Source organism: Xyrauchen texanus, chromosome 16 (genome assembly GCF_025860055.1).
Source record: "Xyrauchen texanus isolate HMW12.3.18 chromosome 16, RBS_HiC_50CHRs, whole genome shotgun sequence".
Classification (NCBI taxonomy): Eukaryota; Metazoa; Chordata; class Actinopteri; order Cypriniformes; family Catostomidae; genus Xyrauchen; species Xyrauchen texanus.
In genome coordinates this window covers 24,736,440-24,757,704 of record NC_068291.1, presented here as the reverse complement: position 1 = coordinate 24,757,704, position 21,265 = coordinate 24,736,440, and the positions used below count along the sequence as shown (strand labels likewise).

At 37.0% G+C, this 21,265-nt stretch overlaps 1 protein-coding gene across 1 annotated transcript in view; it reads left to right on the top strand.

Annotated features, from left to right (window-relative positions):
- The first annotated feature begins 2,604 nt into the window (after positions 1–2,604).
- LOC127656865 (leucine zipper protein 1-like) overlaps positions 2,605–21,265 on the top strand; it is a 66,472-nt gene continuing 47,811 nt past the window's right edge. The window contains exon 1 of the mRNA XM_052145389.1: positions 2,605–2,813. The gene's annotated coding sequence lies outside the window, so the exon portion shown is untranslated. The remainder of the gene's footprint in view (positions 2,814–21,265) is intronic.

Genomic DNA, 21,265 nt, shown 5'->3' with positions numbered 1-21,265 from the left:
CCTTGACATTCAAACCATTAAATATACATATGCAGTTAAAGAACAACATGCAAAAACACAATAAAATTAAGTCATAATAAAAGTGACAGTATAAGTAGTTTGTTATGTTATGGTTTCCATTTATGTATGTGTCACAGGGTTTCAGTTATTGTCTGATTGTGGTCCTGTTACATCACATATCAGTTTCTGTGAGGACATGTGCATTCCTACTAGGACTTATTTAACATAAAACAATGACAAACCCTGGTTTACAGCAGAACTCAGGCAGCTTCTTCAGGTCAAAGAGGATGCTTATAGAGGTAGGGATAAAGTCTTGTACAATCAGGCCAGGAACACGATAAGGAAATCAGAGTGACTAAAATAAACTATTCTGAGAAGCTGAAAAACAACTTTTCATCTCAATCATAATACCTGTCCCAAAGAAACCACAGGACTTAATGACTACAGACCCATCACCCTGACATCTGTGGTCATGAAATCATCTGAGAGACTGGTGTTGGCCCACCTGAAGGGCATCACTGGACCCTTTCTATATCCCCTTCGATTTGCTTATCGAGCAAACAGGTTTGTGGATGATGCAGTCAACATGGGATTGCATTGGATCCTGCAACATCTGGACAGAACAGGAACATATTCAAGGATCCTTTTTGTGGACTTCATTTAGGCTTTCAACACCATCAGCCAAGCTATTCTCCAGACTAAACTACACCAACTCTCTGTTCCCACATCTATCTGTCAATGGATTACCCGCTTTCTGACAGACAGGCAGCAGCTAGTGAGACACTGGAAATTCACTTCCAGCACATGCACAATCAGCACAGGTGGCTGGCAAAATCACTCTGGACGATACTTACCCTGCCCACTAAATGTTTGAACTGTTGCCTTCTGGCCGATGCTATAGAGCTCTGAGCACCAGAACCATCAGGCACAGGAACAGATTTTGCCATCAGGCTATCCATCTTAAAACTGCCCCATTGAGCAATAATTATGTGCAATACACAGTTTAGTCTTTTTTGTATTTATCCAACACATCCTACCTCTTCTGCCTGCCATTACATTCCCTTGCACTGTATATAATAGATTTGTATGTTTATTGTTTGCACTATGTTTATTTTATATTGTATATTTTAAATATACACTTTGTATATATATATATATAAAGTTTTGAAACACTTAATCATTCGTTATTATAATTTTTTTGTCTTCACATTTTAGAATAATAGTGAAGTCATCAAAACTATGGAATAACATAAATGGAACTATAGGAGTTATGCTGTAACTAAACAAAATCCAAAATAAATCAAAACTGTGTTATATTTCTATCATCTTCAAAGTAGTCACCCTTTGTCTAGAATATTATTATATTTTCTCAGCCAGCTTCTTGAGGTTTCACCCTGGGATGCTTTTTAAACAGTATTGAAGGAGTTCCCATCTAAGTTGGGCACTTATTGTCTGCTTTTATTTATTATTCGGTCCAAGCCATCAATTTCAAAACCTTTTTTTTATTATTACATTTTAGTTTTTTAATGAAATAAATGAATATGGTGGCACAATTATATTTTGTCTACAAAACTAATTTCAAACATTTAAGCATATGCCTTCAGATCAAAAGTTTTTTAAGATCATGAGAAACATTTCAGTCAAGTGTTTCAAAAGTTCTGAACAGTAGTGTGTGTGTATATATATATATATTAAAGAATACATGCTGTAAAATGTCATTTGTAATGTATTCAATTAGATTACTCAAGGTTAGTAATGTATTCTAAATACTTTGGATTACTTCTTCATCACTGGTAGATTTTTTCACTTGTTTTAACTATAAAAACTCTGTCAGTACAGTAAAACAAAATGCACATGTTAAAATATCTTATGCAGTGTTGTTTCTAAAATAAGATAAATCATCTTCTCCAAACTTATTTCAAACTTACTTCTCTGTCTGCTCGTATGAATGTAACATAATAAGAAAATGTTTCATCGCTGTTCAAATGCACTTTGGATCGCATAATTTATATGTATAAATGTTTTCCATCTGAATGGACTAAATATTCAATGAAAAAAAATGACAATAAAATGCAAAGTAATCTCTTCAGTAATCAAAATACTTTTTGAATGTAACTGTATTCTAATGACCAATTATTTAAATTGTAACTGTAGTGGGATACAGTTACTTTTATTTTTTTATTTTAAATACGTATTCCCGTTACATGTATTCCATTACACCCAACACTGCATATACATATAAAATGCATATACAATATATAGTGTAGATAGCCTGTCTATCTATTAAGAGAGAGATATTTTTTATTAAGTTTTATATATAAATAATTCAGTTTAACATATGTATTAATGTGAATGCTAATATTAATTAAAAAATTGTGTAAAAACATTAAAAACACCAGCTCTGCTTGCAAAATGGGTTTCCGTTATTCCTCAAACTTCCTCTAGAGGTAAACGCTGGTCGTCTCTTCTCCTATTCGAGGAAGGCGGGACCGTATTAGCCGGGGAAGGGCGTTCTTTCTGCGGTCAGAGACGGCGTAGTTTTTCTAGGGGTGGGTCTTTCTTGGCAAAGACAAACCCACCTTTTTCATTGTTTGGATCTCGAAGGAATGTGTTGGTTTGATCTTGCGGCACAAAGGAGGGAGTGAGAGAAGGAGCTATCGAGGACCTTGCTGTGAACTGCTCTATTCATCCCTCGAAAAGTCAAACGCGACTGAGTAGTTTGTCCTTCCAGAGAGCTACCTCTCGGACGCTGATTTGAGCTGAGCTGTTGAGAAACTTTTTGGGAACTCTCATCGTTCTACCGAGTGCACAAGGTAAGAGAAACTGAACTACGTTTGTGGAGGGGGAGCTGAATGGTGGAATGCTGCCCCGCAGACAGAACTCCAAACTGCGGCAACTTTGCCACCCTCCTCCCCCTCCTGTTCGCCGCAGCAGAGGGGAGCAGGCTCCTAGACAAGCCGGACTGCTGTGATCTCAATCGGGTTTATTTTCTGTGGGTAAAAACGAATGATAACGTAGCGAGGCTTGATAGTAGGCTACCTTAACAGGGATATTCCGAACGATGGAGTTTCAGTATCTTAACCAGTATGTGAAACATAGTATGTTTAGATTTTGGGGAGCAGAACCAGATTTCGTCTCGCTTCACACTGTTCGGATTTAGATGTTTGACGTCAGCAGCATCGCGCGATTTAGCGAACTCAAGTGTACATTGTAACATTGAAAACATACTTTGCGGTTTGAAAGTCTTCGTTTGTCCTGTGCGAACATCGAAATGTCAAACCGATTCATATTCCTCGCCACGTACACTCGGTTTTTGTTCGGCAAATATCTTGAGGTCGCAAACAGGAATAGTCACTTTCTCTAAGTACAATACCTCAGACTTTGAGAAAATGTGGGCCTCTTACAGGTCAGAGAAAATAAAAACATGTTTTCTTTCTCAGAGAAAGTAGTTTTCCCGAATTATACGGCGTTAAACCTTGAAAGCGTTTTTTCTCGTACATTTCCGCCGAATAAGCAATGTAAGAGAGGCGAACATAGTACTTTTATCGTCTTCAGTCAGGAAGCTCCTGTTCGTTTGACAGATGCCTCATTTGGGTTTCTTATGGGATTGTTACATGTCTTTTTTTTTTTTTTTTTTGACGCAGTGTGTGTCCAGACCTGCGCAGCTACTGGCTGGCCATGGACACGAATAGACATTGTATTTGAAGATGCGGCTATTGATGTTGACAGCCGTTATTAGAGATGTGAAGTGCGTTCATGGATGATGACAGGCACGATTAAACCGCCTTCGATGTATTTAAACAGAAGTTTAACCTCTGCTTTGCATGGCTCAAATATATGCGTATGCTGTTTTTGCCCTTGCTACAAAAACCGTGTGCTTTTGACTTACTTAAGGGAATGGTGAAACGATGGTATGTCCATATTCTAGTGCTACCTGTGTCGAGGTCATCGGATTGAGGGCCTGAAGCTTTGCGCACGTCTTGGGCTATTGCAGACTGTACGTTTTGAGAAGGTATTGCACCAAAAAGGGGGGTGAACTTCAAATCGCCATTGAAGATATAGAGAGCCCCATACCTATCCCTTTTCCTAACCTTAACCTTGTGAGTGGAAGTGACTTCCCCTTTTGGAGTTGGCACAACCCCTTTTTGAGTAACCACGCCCTCTTTTTCTGCCCCCATTTGGAGGTATCCGGCCTGCAGTTAGACTCACTTGTACATTTTGGTCTATCTATGTGAATGTCCAACCAAGGACATACACACATGAGATTTAATTTGTTAGGGTATCTGTAGTGGTGATGTTGGGGGTTGGGGAGCAGACAGAAAAAAGTGAAACATAAGCAAAGGGAGAACATCAGTCCAGTTTGAAGCTCTATTACACTAGGCAGGTGGGGCCCATAAAGATAGAGAGAGAGAGAACAAGAGTAAAAGAGGACCTGCCATGACCTGTCCCAGACTTGAAGGTTTGTGTTGACGGATTTGCAGTAAGACTGTGAGTCAGCGTCTGTCTTAGTGCCTGCTAAACATTTGTTTGTTTTTTAGTATAATCAGCAAAATATATTTTTGCATATTTGCTTGTACATTTACCTGAGATATAACTAACCCTCATCCCTGATGGTTCCTTAAAGGAATAGGCCTCTTCACCCAAAAATGATAATTTACTTATCATTAACTCAGCCTTATGCCGTCTCAAACTCACATTACGTCCTTTCTTCTGCTGAACACAAAGATATTTTGATGGAAATATGATGTGTATATAAATCCATTCAATGCAGGTCAATGGAGTTCAAACTTCAAGCTCTACAGAAGGCAGCATAAAGGAAATCCACAAGACTTGACTGCTTTGATCGATGTTTTCTGAAACGTGTACAGCTGCTTTAGGAAGTGTAACTGAGCTTCAAATCATGGTCACACCAAGGAGACTGCAGATAACAATACTTATATTTAAAAAGAAGTTTCATTTTGATCCGTTTCTAACCCAAAGCTGATCGTATCGTTTCAGAAGACTAAACCACTCACTTTATGTACGTTTTGGAGCTTGGAAGTGTTGGGCCACAACATTGACTGGCATTGTATGGACATATTCATATCATATCTCTATCAAAATACCTTTGTGTTCAGCAGAAATAAGAAAGTCATTTGAGTTTGTGATGGTATAAGGGTGAGTAAATGATGAAAGAATGATCAAGTTTATCTTAGAACACAAACTAGCACTTCTCAGATGTACCCAAATACTATTACAGTTACAGTACTGGCACTTAATGGTTTTATGATAATTCTGGCCTGGACTTTTAGCTTTATTCTTGGTCTATAGGTGTTGCCTTTTTAGTGATATGGAAATTGCAGTCACAAAGCAAAATTACATTTATGCACTTTCTTGTGAGTCACTTTTGTAACACAGATGTGCTGATAGTGTCAAGTGTCAGTTTTAGATGACAGTGACAAAATTGGTGTGGTTTCAAGTAGAGACTTAGCATGTAATATTTAGAATTAATGCCCATAAATGTAAGTGTAAATTAACACTGTTTGATTTTGAAATCACGCAGAAAGAAATCAGTTACTTGATTACACTTGAACACGGAGTGCCTTTACATGCAGGTAAATGCTTTAGTCCAGGGGTTCCCAATACGTCGATTGCGATCTACCAGTCGATCGGAAAGGCAATGCTGGTAGATCACACAAAATTTAAAATGTACTTTCGTTAAATTTTTATAAAAATAAATATAATTTATTTCCTTTAGGGCTGGGACAACGCGTCGATGACGTCGACGCAAAAAATACGTCGACGCAAAATATGCGCGTCGATTCGTCGGACCCAAAACAAAGATGGTGGCGCCGGTGAATAGTAGCAACACGAGTGGCTCCTCAGACTATCATAAGTGCAAGGCGACATGCACTCGTTCCTCTAAAGTATGGGAATTCTTTAATTTAAAAGGAAACAATTCCGTGATATGTCCTCTTTGCAAAATGGAGATGGCCTTCCATTCTAGCACCACGGCAATGCACCAGCATCTGAAGAGGCGCCACCCGGTTACAGATGACAGAGCACCGTAAGTTTTTTTCAACTCCCCACTTTGCACTCGATGTTGGAGTAGGCTATAATACGTTGTCGACATCTAAAGTTTTCGCTTATAGCTATTAATAATGCGCTTATAGCTATGAATGTCGTGAAAAATACATAGAGGACACTGACAACGCGCTGACAGACAGGACCAAGCAGGTAACATTTAATAAAGTCTCAACTTTCAAATTTGGTCATTCAAAGAAAATTAAACCATAAATAGGCCTACTATTTTGTGGCTCTTTAATGTGTTTTGACAGATTGCCTCAGTTAAAGCTGCTCGTGAACCGATCATCTTTTCCTTGGTTAATTTATAGCATCAAATAGGCTAAACATGAATGTAGCCTACATCAGAAGGACTGTTGTTTTAACAGCGGAAAGATGTCAGTACAGTAGCCTACAATCCATTATTCAAATTCAAATCTCTCTCCTGACTACTTTGTCGGACAAAAATGGCGTATTATGACTGATTGATCAGATCGCCAGTCAATCAAACTCCCGGCAAATGTTTTTTTTTTTAACATTTTATACAAACCTAAAAGTATCAGATCCTTTGGTATTCGTATTAAACCTCATTTGGAGAACTTGAATATAAATTTGAACATTCTAACCCAAATACAATTCAATTCTATATCTCCCTGGAAACTAAAGAAGCCTAATATCAATTTGGACTTGACTCATCAGAAGAAAGGGGTGACCCATCCAAATGTATATAGACAGCAATATTTGGAAATAAGAAACCAATTCCCCTCCCATGTACCTATATTCACAGATGGCTCGAAGATGAAAAACAGAGTAACGGCAGCAATGGTGACTGGAAATCAACGCTATGGAATTCGTATTCCAAAACAGTGCTCAATTTTCTCTGCTGAGGCTCGTGCTTTACTTTTAGCTTTGGAGCACATTGAAAATTCTCTGCAAAAATTTTTTATAATTTTTACTGACTCTAAATCCTGCCTTCAAGCAATGGACACTTTAAAAATTGACTATCCTTTAGTGGACTGCATCTTAACCAAAGTGGATTATCTACTAAATCAGTTCTTCAGCATTATTTTTTGCTGGGTTCCAGGACATGTTGGCCTTTCAGGAAATGAACAAGCTGATGCAGCTGTTAAGGAAGCTCTTAATCAGGAAGTTAATGAATGTCAAATCCCTCCCTCAGATATCAGACCGATTATTAACCGATATATTTTAAATAAGTGGCAAGAAGAATGGAATATGTGCAAGAACAACAAATTGTATGTAATTCATCCGGAAATTTCAAACAGACTTTTTATCAATTTTAAAACAAGATTTGATCAAGTGGTCTACACCAGATGTCGTATAGGTTACGCAAATCTGACCCATGCCTTTTTGCTTAAAGGTGAAGACCCAACCCTATGTATGTTTTGTAATATTCCCTTATCTGTCAAACATATTTTACTAGATTGTCCTGGTCTTAACACAAGTAGAATGCTCTTTTATGAAGTTACCTCGTTAAAGGACTTATTTAATGAGATTGTGCCTGAAAAGGTTTTGGATTTCTTATCATATATTAATCTTAAAAAAAATATTGTATAATATGACTTGCTATTTATATTTGTTTTGTTTTTATTGTATTTGTATGATATTTGTTTTTTGTAATTGAATTCTTGCCATGAAAATAGCTTTGATCGCTGACATGGCATTAAATAAAACATACTACTACTACTACTAACATTTTATACACCCCCACCCCCGATGAAACTGGTATTACCGGTGTTGTCACAAGTCGATTAATCGAATCGAAATTGAATCGGACTGAAAAAAAAATGAATCGTTAGATTAATCGTTTATCCCAGCCCTAATTTCCTTCTTTTAGTTTCTTTGAGTCATCGCGAAATTGCGATGCTACTGCCCGGATTAATCGAATCAGACAGTTTTGCCTAATCCGGGCAGTAGCATCGCAATTTCGCGCTCTGTTCTCAGAAGTCCTTGGAAGGCGTGTATGCGCAAACCTAGTTGTCATGGCAACTGAATAAACAAAACCTTGCCTGGTCAATATTTACTCGTCATCAGAATAAGGTAAATGCCCTGGCTATTGTAATCTATTGTGCTGTAGGTGTTTTGGGTTTAGTTTTAAAACTGAATGATATCAACATTGAACATTATTATATATTTTTTTATTAATTAGAAGATGAATTCCATGTAGGGATACATGCAGTAGTCCCAACAAGCATTTTCTTATTTTAAATGAAACTGTGTTTTTTTAAGTTGGTAGATCTTATTGAGTTGCTCATTTAAAAGTAGATCATCTCACAAAAAAGTGTGGGCACCCCTGCTTTAGTCCAACTGAAATCGTACCAGTCAATTTCTTGCTATATCAAGCTAATATATGGCTTTGTCCAGCATGTTAATCGGACCCCAGTTAGCCTCTGCGTTAAAAAACTTTAACCAGGAAACGCAACACAAAGCAGACAAGAGGAGCTACAGCAACACAAATGTTCCTGTGTTCCAAATGGAATAAATCAGTCTTCAGAATGGCACTTCGAAGGGAGAACCATCACAATAGCCATGCTGTGCAATCGCTTCAAACAGAATTTCCAATAAAAATTATTTAAAAAGGCGTTAAAATAAATATTAAATAACATTAAATACATTTTATTTTTGAGCCCCACACCATTCAGCCCTCAAATCTCTTTTAGCGGATTGTAAAATCGGTGATCACATGATTAATCTGAATGGAACGTATCCTGTATCATGGCGAACGCTAGAAATGTTAATTTTTGGATGGATCAGCAGTCTGTAAGCCATTCACACCTGTGACACATTGATGTTCCTCTAATTATTAGGCTATTCTTATGTCTTGTCTCTTATCTGTCTGCCATACTAATACCCATATCACCCAGCACCCATCTTTGCAGTAGCATTAAAATGTCTTTCTTGAAAAACAGGTATAAAAAAATAATTTTTCATAATCTTACATGGGCTATTTTCGCAAATTCCATCATACAATGCAATAAAAGAGGGTAACAGGTGCATACAATGTCCAAGGTTAGCATGCTAGCATTAACATTAGTGCCATGAATGTAAAGTTTAAACATTACATGTTATCTACTGCATATATCTTTTATTTATTATCAAGTGGTTATAATAGATTATTTTATTTATCTAATGTGGATTCCATTAATAGAATGAGGCAGAAAGCATGATTTATTGAATATGCTACCTGAAGCAAATGACAGGTTCAGTGAAAGATGTAGTTCAAGTATACAGACAAAAAAACTTCAAGTAATCACTAGGACAATATATAAAAACCATATATTTTCTTAATCGTCTATTTATTTATGACATCTCTCCTCAGTCTAAATGTTATTATTATGCTTTACACAGAGTTTATAAGGATAATGTCCTTATAAATATAAGGTGCTTAGTGAAGGAAAGCAGAGCTTGTATAGCTAAAACAATCCAGGATCAAACTGCGTAGTCTTCTACATTCGGATATCACCATAAACTCAACGAATAACTTGCATCTTATCTGCACCAAAGTCAATTCGTTATAAATGCTACGAAATGCACGTGGCTGTAAAGTTTTCCATGTTCTTGTACCTGTTGTGTGCATCTCACTGTGGAGAAGCAAGTTAGCTAACGTCTTCGACCGGAAACCGTCTATATCACTTCCTCAGCTGATGTCCTTCCTTCAGCTGTTCGATTACACATGATCCAAATAAGCAAGGTAAGCAATGCTTACCTAATAGTAGGGTGAAAAGAAAAATGTCAATATGAAATATTTAAATATAATTGTTAGTATAAACTACTGTTTTCATTCAAAGTCGTCATATTTCCACTCACTTGAGCAGCACAGACAGTTATTAATTTATTCTCTTTGGCACCACCCTCGGGTATAAGCACTTTGTTATGCTTTCTCTGATTCCATTGTTTATCGGCCTTTCCTTCAACAATGTACATTCAATCAAATTGAATCATGCCTGCTATTACAAATGGCCAAGGTAAGCATGCTTACCAAAATGAGTAAGCCAATCAGAAGCTCCTTCCATTCACACTATCTGATTGGCTAGATTTGAGTTTTGTGTCAACACATTCAAGTTCACATAACTAATGTATTAATAAGCACTTAAATGGATATCTGCAGTGAAAGCATCGATAACCTAAGCGGATTTGGCAAAGTTAATTTCAAATAAAAAAATCGAGAGAGACACTATCGAAACTTACACAAGCAGGCGACTTTTACAACAAATTGATTGAGATGTTCATTCGTGAGGAGACACACATGGATTTTGTGTTCAAGTAAAGGTAAGGTAATTTAATGTATTTATTAAAAATCTGTATTATTGATTCTAGGTCATATATACTAGGTCATTGCTTCTGTCTGAGGCTATGAAGTGGTGATCTGGCAATCATGTCCTCCTTGTGTTATGTCTGTTTTATAGTTCTAACTTAAGGGTGCAGTGTCTGTATAAAAAAAGCCTTGTGCATTCAGGTTAAGATTGTGGTCTTTTGTGGTCAGATTAGTTTAAAGCCGCTGTCCATTCCAGGGGTTTGAGGCCTATGATGTTGAAACTACTGTATTAACTGGCAATCCTTTTCTTTTTGTTGTATGTCAAATCAAGTGCTTCTGGCTCTGTGGTTCATTGTATGATTTAATGAAGATAAACATGCTCGGCTCAATATATGACAATCTTTAATTTGTGTGATATGAACAATATTACTGTCCTGAATTTAAAACAATTTGGTTTAATGCGTATAATGCGTTTTGGGCACAGCGTTTAATAATATGTATTAAAAGTCTTTGATGCTTGCCCAGTCTCAAAGCTCACTGCACATGCCTGGTGTCATGTATAGTTTGAGAGACAGGGTAGCTTGTTTATAACTGCCCATGTAAAATGCATTCTAGAGTCTAATGTACCGGTATGTGTTTTCAGCCAACGACTCTCTGACACTCTCCTTTTGTGTCTCGACTGTTCTCTGTTTTTGTCTTGGACTTTTGTTTCTGCTTATCTCTTTCTCGTATGTCATGACTTACAATGCATTTTTCTTCCACTCTCACCTTAGAAGGTCAAAGGTTGCATTTTGATGAGCTGTTATTGTTAGTTATACAACAGTGCATGTGAACTTTAAGCTTAAACAGGACAGGTGTGTGTTTGTGAGTGAGAAGGCAGGGACATTTCTCGCTTAAGTGAAAGTTTGAAGATGACAGGTTGCACAATGATCAAGCAATGAATACACATGAGGTGTAATTCCTGCCCTCCCTCTCCACTCTCCTTTATGAGCAGGACCTGCTTTTGCCAGTTTGCTGATGGCTTTTCCACTCTGAACAAGTATGCTGTGAAACGCTGGTAAAAGTTTTGGCTAATGGTTATCGGTGTGCAGTAAGAGTAATTACCAGACTTAGCACCAGACCTGGGGATTATGGAGTGGCTTAATGACTAGTCTGGGGTTTAAACTGAATATTGTGGTTTCACTGCTCTCTCCTGGTGTTCCCTCTTACTCCCTGTCTCCACTCGCATGAGCTGACAGATTCCGGTACAGCTCTGTCAGTCTCTTCTTTTGAACAATCTAAGTTCCCAATACAGAGTTTACTGATCGTGAGGTAGATTGGATGTTTACATGACACCATGGTTCTCCTTTATTAGTAAGAGTGAGCCAACTGTTGAGTGGAAGGAAGTGAAACTGGCTGTTTTTACTAGAGAGATGTAGCTACTACCTCTTACATGATAAGCAGTAAATTCATTTTAAACATCAATGGCGAATTAGCTTCTGACTGCATGTTAACGTACTCCCAGCACTTCCACTGACGTGGACAATCAGTTTGTCTTGAAAATTCCCAATAATATACAGTATATCTTCATTTTTGTGAATGTGTGATAATGACACATAGTGAGATGTTTATGGGGAAAGATGATCCGATCTAGTGGGCAAATGAGTGTCTCTTCGGTTTCTGCTGTCAGGGAAAGGAAGAGCTTGCTGACAGACATTTTGCATGTTGAGGAAGAGCTGTTAAAGTGTGAACACGAGATTACAGCAGAAACACACAACTTACATTGAACAAGTAAAGCTGTCCCAGTCAGACTTGAGGATTGATATCCACACAATACATACGATTCAGAGAAGGGGTGCTTTCTTTGAGGAATTTCCATGAAAAACACTGATTACCATTCATTTGATTAGATGATATGGTTGGACACACTGGATTTTTACATGAACAAATCTACTTGTAGTAGCCTAAATTCAATTCTCACTAACACATTTAGTATGAAAAATCCAATGTATTTTCTTAAAGATGAAAAAGTGTGCAATTGTTTTTTTACATTTTAAAATACTTTCTCCTATCCCAGCTTAACATGGAGAGTCACTTTGTAGGTTCAGTTGGAGTATCCCAACCAGCCTGACATCAGCATTATCTTAACAAATGGAGTGTGCTTGGGTTGGGATAATCTATTGGCTGATTAATGGCAGATGGTGGGTAGTGTTTGGGAATGATTTGAAAATGATCATAATTTTTTTCTATTCTTTTTGGGTAACGCTAGTGGCACAGACATTATACAATTCAGATTTAAGAAAGTTTTCTAGTTGAAACAGTCTATTTAATCTGTAATCCACATTACTAGTTTGTTGCATTACACGTTCTTCTGTTTTCTAGTTGCAAAAAAGCAGGGCTGTTATTTGTGTGACTTGTTGTTTTACATTTTGCCGATACTCAACTAGGGCTGAAATGATTAGTTGATGTTATCGACAACGTCGACAAAAATGTTTGTGGTCGAATAGTTGTTTGATCTCATTAACGTCACATGAGATTACTTTAAACTCTAATGATGAGAGCAGCACTGCAGCTCGCACCTGACTGAGGAGAGGAAGAATTACACGGCTCACAGTCCAGATGCACGTTATACTTTCCAAACAGCTTCAGTTGATGTAGATTGCAAAGTATGAGGGAATTATAATGCAAAAATACAAAGTAAGTAAATACAGAAGCACACTCGTTGTGGAATAAATGGAGCTGGAGCTGCCGCTCCGCTGAAGCAGAACTTGCATGTTGAGGGTCTTTAAAGGAAATACCCAACATACATCTTTAATACAGTTACATTTAATGAGTTATAGCTTTATTGAAGTTCAAATAATACAGAAGCAGATCATGTAAATAACTACAAACTCTGAAACTGGCATTTTTCTGTGCAGTCAGCGCCTCTTCTATGAGTTGCATGAATGTCTCGATCTGAAGGGGAGAGACTGAAACCGCATACGGCTGATGCACACACTGTCGCGCGGATGCTCTTCCCTCGAGCGTGCACGCTTGCTGCAGCTAGATTATAAAAGATTGGCTCGCGATTTATTGAATCATAATATTTGTTTGTGCATTTCTTATCGTGAAGAAAATTGGCAATACGCAGCTTTATTAATATGAGGGCATTTGTTTTTTTGTAAGTTAAAGATGGTTTCAAGTGAACAAAGATGAGAGAGGGAAGTCTTCGCTCCATTATACACTGCAATAAAATATGTTTTTGTTTTTGTTTTGGCTTGTTTTCCAATATAAATATCTAAAACTCCTTTGAAACAAAATATATGTTTAGCAAATATAATGCAGAAGAAAAATAGTTATCTGAGAATGTTGAATATAATATTAAAAATTTTAATATTTTAAAATATCTAAAAAAAGTTTACACCTGTGAAGCAGCATATTAATTATCTATTATTATTATTCATTATAATATATATTGAATATGTATATTTTGTCTTCACTGCACTCGCAGAAGTATAATCAAGTGAAAAACTATACTTCTATACAAAATACACTTACTGTATATATAAGATACTTTCTCTTAAAGCAAGTCTAAATATCTCATATGTTGCTTCTCAATTAAATGTATCTTGTTTTAAGGACGTTTAAGCATTTTTAAAGTGAAAACAAGACAAAAACACTTGATAACAATAGGATGTTTTTGCAGTGAATTTCTTTGCTGAATTAAACGTATAAAAATTATTTTCCCCCTTTAATTCAGCGAATTTCATTTAGAGGTATTTAAAAAAAAATGCTTTTTTCCTCTATTGTTAGTAAGCACGTTTAATACAACCTTTTAAGTCAGGACAGAAGCAGTACAATCGGTTAAGAGATAATGATTAATCATTGCAATAATTGTTGAATAATCATTCTAATAATCGTTAGATTAAGCAATTAGCAAAATAATCGTTAGTTGCAGCCTTATACTGAACCTCAACCAGTTACTCATCACAGACAAGACTGATCCATGAACGGCACCCCTTTCAGTTCAGTTTTAGTTATTCAACGTTAGAACCATTTATTGCAGGTGGGAATCAGAGTGACATGGAGGCACACAGCCAGTGCTGATATCCTGAACACTGCACTGCATCTGGAATTGCTGATGTACTTGGATATGCTCCGACAAGTTCCTCTTGAGAGGTTATACATCACAGAAAAAATACTTGTGAGAAGAGCTCAGAGTCTACAAGCTAAAAGCACTTAAGGTCATCTGGAAAGGATGTCGTTTGTCTTTTCTCCTCAAAGAACTGTCTGATATCACACCTTCAGAGAAATGTCCCACCCTCTTGCTCGCACCTGTGCTCAAACACACCCATGTTTACATTGTTGCGTGTGTGTACGGAATACGGAAGGTTTAGTGTGCTTTAAAGAGCTGCTGTGTTCCCTATCCAGTGTGCTGTCTACGTAGACGGCATAGATGCACTTCCGATGCGAAGGCTGTTCCAAAGGCCAAATTCTATAGCAGCATTGCATGAATCCTTTGCTGAGAAGGCAATCCTGGAATGCATTCTTGGTGAAAAAATAAATCCAGGATGGCTGAGGAAGTGGGAGAAATGTTGATTTATAAATAAATGTATATTACATTCAACAATGAGTGTGTTCACATGCAGCAACGATTATGCTTCATTAGCCGTCAATGTGGAAGTTTATGCAAATACCTTAAATGGATTTCCTTTATTGGGGTATGGTCATAAATAGTTTAAGCATAAACTGTTTGGCACACTTAGATTTTGGCACATTACCCCGATTTCACTCTGCATGTGAACCGTAATCAGCGTTCTTACCCCCTTATCCAAATTGTGAAAGTGTTGTGCATATGTCTTTTTACATTTTGATGCAAAATACTTTTTTCCCCTTAAGAATGATAGCATGAAAATGTGCAAGCGACTGACAAAATCACCTAAAAGCTCAGTCCAGGCAATCATTGATAGGTTTATGTACCAATTTATGTTAGCACAATCAAATTACAACAGTTGTTCTAAGATAACAACCAAAAACAGTGTTGGCATGCTGTTGCTCCCCAATACTTGTATTATTAAACATACAAGATTTGGTGGTGATAAAGTTAGATAAACAGCAAAAATAGTCCAGAATAACATGTGGATGTGAAGGGTTAATCAATCTGTATCCAGTTGTTGAGAGAGTTATAAGGGCCGATCTGCTTTCGGGTTTCCCGGTTTCATTTCACCGCATCAATGCACATCCCATGTTGGAAAATACAGGATTGTTAACTGGGTGGGGTGCATTCCCCCTCGATCAATTGGGACCCCCTTGATATTATTATAGTTATCAGCATAATATTGTGGATTTAAACGGGCCCACTAAAAAGTATCGATAAAAATAGTTCAGTGTAATTAAAATGTATTCATTTACCCAATATTTGTGTGCTATATATTTGTATGCTAATTAGAGAGTCATTAGAATGCTTCATCTCTATCGAAATCAGTTGAGAGTTGAGGTTCCTGTGCCGAGCACCATTTGTGTGGTATGTAGTGTTCCAAATTATTCACTAGGGTTCCATGACAGTTAGGATGCAGCCTTGGCGAGGCAGCTCTCTTGGTTTCGTAACAGAGCTAGAGTGAGAAGTATTTCTACACAAGAAACAGAGGGAATCTGCAAATGATTCGTTGTTGACCTCCTGACATGTTGTTTTCTTACACCCCCATCTTCTGCGCCCGCCCTCTCTGACAGTGTGTGCTGCTTGGAGGAATGTGGTTGCAAGAGTAGGAGTGGGTTTGAAATATCTCTAAGGTCTCCTGAAATAGCTCAGCTAAACCAGAGTGATGCATAGCAGATGCACAGCAGCCCACATGCTCTTTGATGGTGTAATGTTCCCTTTGTATCCAGGACGGAGTGCTGGACGCAGCTGCAGCGCTCCGCCACTGCATGGAATGAAATTGTTACATTTAAGTTCATTAGCTTCTGTGTGTGTGTTATGTGCATGTTTGTATTGGGTGGAGATGGGGAATTCCGTCAAGATCTGGCTAATGGCTGTCAACCACTATCCTGATTTCCTCTCCAGAGGAATAAAGTCCAGACTGAGAAAGTCTAATGTGCCATGGAGATGTAATAGTCTTCTTATAGAGGTTTTTCACCACTTTAGTCCGCAACTAGAATTCAAGAGTGAGCTAGTGTGTCTCGCATGTAATGCACTGTAAATTTATAAACATTTAAACATGACTATGAAGATTAAGTACCATAAAAATTCACTATGTGTGCTTCATGCACACAACAAAGTTAAAAACAAATTTAGCTTGGGTCATATAATAAAACAATGGTATATGATTTCCTTTTCAGGCTTCAAAAATGAATGAATGACAGTCAAATATAAAAGAATAACATTTAAAATAATATTTTAATTCTCAAAATATGTCTAAATAACTAAAATATATCTCTTTATTTGTCAGATTTTCTTTTGATCCATTGTTTTTAATTTCCAATGTTTTGTTTTCTTTTTGCTTCTTTTGTAACTCAGACAACCTGTATAGCTATTAAATTATATTTATTCATTCATTTCATTTTATTTGGTTTATCATTAACAAATATACAATAACAAATATTCAACTCATCATATACATAACTTTTGATTAAACCAAAGGGTATAGGCTGAAGCTCAAGGCTTATTGACGCCTATCCCTCTCAATTTTTACAACAGTCAAACAGTGCTCAATTCTCTTCTTACAAACACTTGAAACAACAAAGTCATAGATATTAATTACCCAAAACCTATCTATATGAAAGTATCATCTTGTTTCTTAGGAGGCGTTTAAATCCACTTATTGTTTGTCAATTTAAGATCTATATGCAAACAATTCCATAAATTCACTCCTCTTACAGAGATAGTTCTACATCTAGTATTTGTTCGTACCTTCAGTTTTTTGAACAAACATGTTCCTTTTAACTCATACTTACAATAACGTTTCTCAAACATACTGAAAACTTTATCAGGCAGCATTTTATAGTATACTTTATACATTATCAATATAACCTTGTAATCCACTAAATCATAAAATTTTAGAATGTTTAATTTTAAAAATAAATCGTTAGTATGATCCCTATATTGTGATCTTGTAATAATACGTAAAGCTCTCTTTTGTAAAATAAAAAGTGGTTGGGTGTATGTCTTATACGTATTACCCCAAATCTCCAGACAATACGTTAAATATGGAACAAATAATGATGCATATAACATAAATAATGCCTTCTTATTTAACACATTCCCAATCTTATTTAATATCGCGACTGTCTTTTGAGATTTTAGATTTTACATAATCAATATGCTTTTTCCACCCCAATTTACAATCTAATATAACACCCAAAAAATTTATTTCATTTATTCTTTCTATTTCCTCCACCCCTATTCTTACTTTCACTTCTGTCACACTTTATGCAATAGTAAAATATTTCTGCCTTTAAATTCTTCACTTTCACACATTATTTTAAGGCTCTCTGATAAACTCACAAGCCCTTATTTCTCATGAAGGAAGACTTTGAGATTCTGTTTCTTGCATTTTATCATCTCCACTAATATCACTGTGTGTTATTAACACTGCGTGAATAAACCCACAATGACCACGGACATTTGCCTTAACATGGCCGTTTTCTGAAACTGGAGCGATTTGCGTTCGCAAAATGAATAAGTTTATACATTGTTTATATTTTCGTGGGAGTTTGGAGCAAGCCTCTGTAAACGGCGTGCAGATCAGATGGTTGCTGGACTGTGGTGTGTACTGTTATGTCCTTCTTCCTAATATATAAAAAATGTCTACATGTGCAAATAAATTACAAAAATTTGATGACTTAACAGAAATCAGAAGAACTGCTATATACCATTTTAAAATACAATATACACTCACCTAAAGGATTATTAGGAACACCATACTAATACTGTGTTTGACCCCCTTTCGCCTTCAGAACTGCCTTAATTCTACGTGGCATTGATTCAACAAGGTGCTGAAAGCATTCTTTAGAAATGTTGGCCCATATTGATAGGATAGCATCTTGCAGTTGATGGAGATTTGTGGGATGCACATCCAGGGCACGAAGCTCCCGTCCACCACATCCCAAAGATGCTCTATTGGGTTGAGATCTGGTGACTGTGGGGGCCATTTTAATACAGTGAACTCATTGTCATGTTCAAGAAACCAATTTGAAATGATTCAAGCTTTGTGACATGGTGCATTATCCTGCTGGAAGTAGCCATCAGAGGATGGGTACATGGTGGCCATAAAGGGATGGACATGGTCAGAAACAATGCTCAGGTAGGCCGTGGCATTTAAATGATGCCCAATTGGCACTAAGGGGCCTAAAGTGTGCCAAGAAAACATCCCCCACACCATTACACCACCACCACCAGCCTGCACAGTGGTAACAAGGCATTATGGATCCATGTTCTCATTCTGTTTTCGCCAAATTCTGACTCTACCATCTGAATGTCTCAACAGAAATCGAGACTCATCAGACCAGGCAACATTTTTCCAGTCTTCAACTGTCCAATTTTGGTGAGCTCTTGCAAATTGTAGCCTCTTTTTCCTATTTGTAGTGGAGATGAGTGGTACCGGTGGGATCTTCTGCTGTTGTAGCCCATCCGCCTCAAGGTTGTGCGTGTTGTGGCTTCACAAATGCTTTACTGCATACCTCAGTTGTAACGAGTGGTTATTTCAGGCACAGTTGCTCTTCTATCAGCTTGAATCAGTCGGCCCATTCTCCTCTGACCTCTAGCATCAACAAGGCATTTTCAGCCCACAGGACTGCCGCATACTGGATGTTTTTCCTTTTCACACCATTCTTTGTAAACCCTAGAAATGGTTGTGCGTGAAAATCCCAGTAACTGAGCAGATTGTGAAATACTCAGACCGGCCCGTCTGGCACCAACAACCATGCCACGCTCAAAATTGCTTAAATCACCTTTCTTTCCCATTCTGACATTCAGTTTGGAGTTGAGGAGATTGTCTTGACCAGGACCACACCCCTAAATGCATTGAAGCAACTGCCATGTGATTGGTTGATTAGATAATTGCATTAATGAGAAATTGAACAGGTGTTCCTAATAATCCTTTAGGTGAGTGTATATTTTTTTATTCATTTTTACAAAGTTGAGTAAATATTGTGCTAAATAAGAGTTTTTTTAGCAATTTTATATTTGTTATTTTCTATATTAAATTGTGTTATATATTGGCATCGGCCATTAAAAACCCCATATCGGTCTACCACTTGTTTTGATACTTATACTAAAAAACAAGACAAAAAAATCGCATTTTCAGTCTCATGTTCATGTCTACCCAAAAGTCACACTTTAGTGACCCGGGATTTCCTCTTCACTTGCAATGAGACTGCTAGTTTTTTAGTTCTGCACTTCACAACCTATTTATACCCTCCTCATGGAAACACAAGCAGGGACTCTCAGGCGCAGCACTGACCTGATTTCCAGCCTAGCAGAGAGCTTCAGTCATGGGTAGGGAAAAAGGCTGTTCCTCCCTCCCTTCCTCCCACCGCAGTTTCTCACTGATGCATGATCTCTGGTTTTAACAGGCAGGGTGTTTGGAGTTACTTTTAAAATGTAATCCATTTCAAATGCTGATTACTTGGTAAATATTGTAATCAATAACCTAATCCAATCATCACAGTAATAAAGTATGTAATCAGGTTACTTTTAAATACTTTTGGATTACCTCAAGGTTACAAATGTGAATAAAGTCAAGAATAAATCAATATGATCTCGAAAGCCTTTAATTATGCCTTATTATTCAAACATGTTTTGTTTGCAACCAGGTGATGAGTATTCTAGTCATTATTGTAGGAAAAAGAATTTCAAACAGGGATACATGTTTAATAGGAAAACAGAATATGTAGCACAGCTCTGTATTTGTAAAAAAAATCAGGTGAATCTTCGATCTGCTACAGAAAATATAGAAAAAGAAAATGGCTTATTTCTCACCAAGCAAATACAGTTAGAAAAGATGCACTTAATTATATACAGGTCCTCAGTACCTCAACTTGAATGAGATGATGAAAATAACCATGCATTCATAAGGCTATTGAAGTATATGCCTACACCGTAAAGACATAGGCTTACGTTTAACTGCGGGGTAAAGTTTTGGTTTTAGGTTCGATATTCCTTAGAAATTTGCCTGTGGGGCGTAAGGGACCATCTGAAAACTCCACCCACAACTACAACGTTGCTGGCGTTAGAGCAGTAATGACTTGCATGTTCTATCATAAAAAAACATTGTTATTTAAAATAATAATAATAAAAAAACATTTCACAGGTTGTAGGAGATCGCCAGAGTGATGGCTGTGCATATGAATGTACAGTATTTACTCAGGTACACAAAATTACTTTATAAAAAACATTATTTTCACATTCCAAAGGTTGTAGTAACTTCCCAGTGGGCAGACTGACTTACTACAGTTGAGATTTTTTTATAGTACAAAGGAATTAACTAAAATTCATCTAAATGTTTTCTCATTCCAAAGGTTGTTATAAGTTTGTATTCATATTTATATACATTTCATTCTTATTTTTGGACTTACTGTAAAAATCTCACTTATGGTAGCTCAGTCTATTAACTGGCTACCTACTACAACATTTGTAATGTAAAAGTGTACTTTTAATGTTTTACTGGCACATCAACTGAATGAGTGATTGAATACTGCCTGTGTTTAATAGAGAGTGGAATTTTGAGACGATCCATTGAGTACGTTAAGCAATGAAAGCGCATCAGAGCATTTTCAGCCATAATTCTGCAGCCACACCAACTGAAAGTTCAGTGTTATTTGTCTGTATATTATAGTTATATACCATTTATATACCATAACATCAAGCCACGTGTGCGAAATCTTTGCAAACTTGCCTCCGGCAGAGAGCGTGGATACGAGAAACTGAATATCCAATAAATATCAAACCTAAAACTAACTTTACCTCGCTCTGGGAGTTTAGGTGTGAGGGACTTG